Raw genomic sequence first — 5,000 nt, forward strand, 5'->3', positions numbered from 1 at the left:
AGTTAAAGGCAACCTTTGCTAGCGCAATCAGTAATCTTATTTCAGTACTGCAATAGCCGTTGCTTGTCAAAATACTCCCTAGGTATTTGAAGCTTTTAACTTATTCCAGTTTTTTACCATTCAGTTTAATTGTGACATTACCTTCGCCGTTTTTGTTGATCCTCATAACTTTCGTTTTCTTTATGTTAACTCTCATTCCAAAATCCATAACAACTGTGTTCAGACTGTCCATTATTTCTTGTAACCCCTTCTCTGAATCTGCTACCATTGCCTGGTCATCCGCAAATCTCACTGATTTTATGAGTTGACCGCCAACCTTCACTCCCTTTTAGCAATTCTCGATTGATGTTCTGGCCATTACTTCAGCAAATACATTGAAAAGAGAGGGTGACATCAAGCAACCATGACACATCCCTCTACCAATCACTGCTGGGTCCGACTCTCCGTCTTTTGTCCTTACTGTTGCTGTTTGTTGCATGTATAATTCGTTGATCAATCTTCTATCTCTCCAATCCACCCTGATACTTTTGAGAATTTCCAACAGTTTCTCCTAATTGACCCTGTCGAAAGCTTTCTCAAAGTCTACGAACGAGACATATACCTCTTAATCATGTTCAATGCTTCGGTCTGCCAGAATTCTCATTACCGCTACCGCTTCTCTTGTTTCCCGTTCTTTTATAAAGCCAAATTGATCTTGTCCAATTGCATCTTTTTGACAGAATCTTGAGCATAATCTGTGATGCATGCGATATTAAGCTAATCGTCCTGTGATCCTTACATTTCTTAGCAGCAGTTTTTTTCTCTAACGGTACCATCACGCTTTTACGAAGTCCTCCGGCCCTTCACTTTCTAAATACATCTGCTGACACAGTATCACTATCTCATTCAATGCAGTGCCCTTTAAGGTCTTTATCATTTCCGCCGGTATATTGTCTGTTCCTTCTGCCTTTCCTGTTTTTAGCTCTTCAATTGCTTTTAGTACTTCCGCTCTCATGATGTCTGGTCCGATTTTGTACTTATCAACTTCTGATTCTTCTTCTACAAACAATTTTGTTGGTCTTCCATCCTTGTTGTACAGCATTTCTATATATTCCTTCCACCTCTTCTTGATGTCGTGCGGGTCCATTAGTAATTCTCCATCTTTACTTTATATTCCTCTTTGAGCATTATTACTTTTCTTGTCGGATGTTAATTTATTTACTCTCTGGTATACTTTTTCGGATCTTCCCATGTCAACCAGTCTTTCTATTTCTCTACACTCTTCTTCCGTTGTTCTTCTCAATTCGTTGTTCAGTTTCCAATATTTTTCCCTGCCCTCTTCGGTGTTGACATTTTTCCACTTTCTCCGCTCATCCATCTTTACCAGCATTTCTTCAGTCACCCAAGGCTTCTTTATTCTTTTAGTTTTAACTTTACCAATGGTGTTTTCTGCTCCTTTCATCATTGCGTTCTGGAATCTTCCCCATCTATTGTTTACTGTGATTGCATTTTCGGTGTTTTTCGCCAGTTCGTTGTTGGTTGCATTCACGTACTCCTTTGCTTTTTCCATCTTTAGTTGTTCTCTGTCACATTTTAAGATTAATTTTGCTTTGGCTACCTTCTTCAGCTTGAGACCGACTTTCATAATCACCAGATTGTGATCTGAGTCAACATCTGCACCTGGGTACGAACACGAGTTCTTTACACTTGTCTGACGATGATGCAATCCATCTTCTGTTATTGTTCTTGAACAATGTGTTTGTTATCGACAGCTTATTTCTCACACAAAAGTCTACTAGCATCTCCCCCCTGATATTATTTGTCCCCAGTCCATAATTTCCGACCACGTTCAAGATCTTTTCTTCTCTAACAGTTGCGTTCATATCTCCAAGTACCACTACGTACTTTAACTCTGCATGTAGATAATTTTTCTTCAATTTTGTCATACAATTCCTCCACCTCCACATCTGTATGATTGCTGGTTGGCATGTATACAACCATCACCACTAGATCTACTGGTGTTCCACACAACCGCACCACCATCAACCTGTTACTCATGCAATCAACCTCCACTACCGCTTGTCTGGACTGCTTGTCAAGTAGCAACGCTACACCAAGTTGTGTCTCTTGTCCCCCCGAATATATCATCCGAAAATCACCACTCTTCATATCACCTTTCTCCTTCCATCTTACCTCTGTCATACCCAAGATGTTGACCTTATATCTCTCCATCTCCCTCTTTACGTTTTCCAAGTTTCCTGATTTTGCCAATGTTCTCACATTCCACGTACCAATTTTCAACATACCGTAAGGATTTCGTTTGGTGACGACCTGAGACGCCTTACTACTTCCCCTGCCGGACGCGACACCCTCATTTACAGAAGTCCCTTTCACGTCGTTGTCGCATATAACTTTATTCTGTATATTCATGACGAGTTGACGCAGTGGTGAACGTCTTGGAACGAAAATTGAAGGTGGTTATCCATTGCCTTCCTCCATCGCAGTAAAGGAGCCAAAATCAGGGCCGCTGACCTGCCACCTGCTTTTCTACAGCCACCGATGACCGTGGTTCGGCTCTTCCACCAGCTGTAGATACTAGTACAGCTGCTGCACTGTACTAGGACTAGGCTTATTTAAAGATGGCCAAAATCCCCTTGCCATGTACCTTCAACGGGTTATGCGAGTTTTAAGTGTCCCAGAAGAGTCATCTTCTGGCATCTCACCTCTCCAGTACATCGGTAACAGGCTGAGACCCAGCTGGATACCTAGCCAGTATTTCTACGGCCCCGGGGTAATATATATATATATATATATATATATATATATATATATATATATATGCAGACAAATATATAGATGGATAGACATAGATAGATTGGAATACACGTATGTATGTGTGTGTGTGTGTATATACTGTATATATATATATATATATATATATATAGTTATAGTTACATATATAAAAAGATATATATATAGTTATAGTTACATATATAAAAAGATATATTTATAGTTATATATATTTATATATACATATCTATAGTAATAAATGAATAGATAAATGAATGAATATATATATAAGTGTGTGTGTATGTATATTTAAAGTATACATATATTTTTACATATTGTATATGTATATACATACATATATAATATATGTATGTATATACATATATATTTACATATACGTATGTATATACACACACTCATATATATATATATATATATATATATATATATATATATATACATGTATATATGTCTTTGTATATATATATACATATACAAAGGGCTTAGCTAAAAAGCCCCTCTTTTGTCTAGCCTCGCTATGATTGCGATTCCTGTTGCTTTGTTCAAACAATCATTACTTGACCAATTTATCGCAGTGTTCATCGCATTTTCACCTGTTTTACAAAGAGTTCTTCAAATATTTAGGAAGAGTAAATATTTTTTCAAGCAAATTCATTTCTAAATGTAACTTGAAGAGTTTTTTTTGCAAACTAATTATCCACTTATCATTGAGAAACAGTATTCGATTACTTAGGCCTAATTGAAGCTGACTTTTATTTGATATAGAGTAAGGCCTGAGAAGGGTGAGAGTTGTTCACAACGAAAGCTACAGCTGCAATAAAATTACCGTAAGGATGAAAGTAGCATGGTCTACTGTGTAGGAGATAGTTACGGAACACAAAGAAACAGGGACAGTGAGAGATAGGGAAGGCAGAGGCATGGAAGAGAAGGCAACAAAAAAAAAAAAAGAGGACAGAGTCATTATTAAGGCTGCCTTCCGAGATGGAAGGAAGACATTAGCCAAAGAGTTCAAAGAGAATTTTGACATAGACTTCAGTGGTAGGACAGTGAGGAGAAGACTTCTGGAGAATGGTTGGGGGAAGAAGCCATTATTGACTGAAAGGGTAAGGGAAAAAAAGGCTTGAACTGGCAATCGCACACAGAGGTTTCAAATAGGAAAAAGTACTTTTCAGGGATGAAAGCAGTTTTTGCTTAGTAAGTGATAGGCCTGCATCAGTTAGTTGGTGGTATCATGGTCTGAAGATGCATTACTAACAAAGGTGGTCGAATATACAAACGTAGAGTATTACATTAAAACCTTTAAATGCTATGCAGTTCCAGCTCTAATCCATTATTTTGAGAATAATGAAGGAGTATTCCAGCAGGACAATGCTCCCTGACACACTGCAAAGATTGTTAACACCTATATAGCCAAAGTAAGCTGACAGTTTTGGAATGGCCTGGTTATAGTCTTGATAAGAATCCAGTCGTACATGTTTGGGATTATATTGCAAAGAAAAATTAGTCTACAGTGATTAAAAACAATGATGATCTATGGGTAAGGGTAAACAAAAAGTGGAACAAGATTCCTATTAATTATATAACTAAACTGTATGACAGTATGGAACGGAGTATCGTTCATATATTAGAAATTTTTTTTTTATAAAAAAAAATGTTTAAATAAGATATAAATGCTCTATTTGACATCTTTCATCTTTCATTGGTCAGCCACCCCATATATATACAAATATGTGTGTGTGTTTATAAATGTAAATATATGTATATATATATATTTTTTTTTTTTTCAAAAGCCATTCATTACACTGCACATAGGCCTCTCTCAGTTCAGGATTGAGAGGTTACGAGCAGTACCGCCCTTGCTTGATTAGAAGCACTTCCTAACCAACCGCGGTTCGGCGCTCTAACACTTGTTGCACGGGGGAGACTTTCTCTACGACACGTGCATTTGACTTTTTCAAGGCGAGATGTCATTTTCTCGCTGTGGGATCAGGGCCGAGACAACAGTCGGAGCGCAGGCATATTTACGACTGCTGCGAAGAGTAATTGAACTTGGGACCACGAGGGTCGGAATCCAGTGCTCTAACCACTGAACCATCGCGGCTGTCATATATATATATATATATATATATATATAGAGAGAGAGAGAGAGAGAGAGAGAGAGAGAGAGAGAGAGAGAGAGATAGGCGGCTAGATAGACTGACACAGAGATA

The 5,000-nt window shown here is 37.8% G+C and overlaps 1 protein-coding gene across 1 annotated transcript in view; it reads left to right on the forward strand.

Moving 5' to 3' along the window:
• The window catches only part of LOC125040282, a 29,530-nt gene that overhangs the window by 23,586 nt on the left and 944 nt on the right, over nt 1-5,000 (forward strand). The gene's annotated exons all lie outside the window — the stretch shown is intronic.

Source organism: Penaeus chinensis, chromosome 29, assembly GCF_019202785.1.
Source record: "Penaeus chinensis breed Huanghai No. 1 chromosome 29, ASM1920278v2, whole genome shotgun sequence".
NCBI classification, from domain to species: Eukaryota; Metazoa; Arthropoda; class Malacostraca; order Decapoda; family Penaeidae; genus Penaeus; species Penaeus chinensis.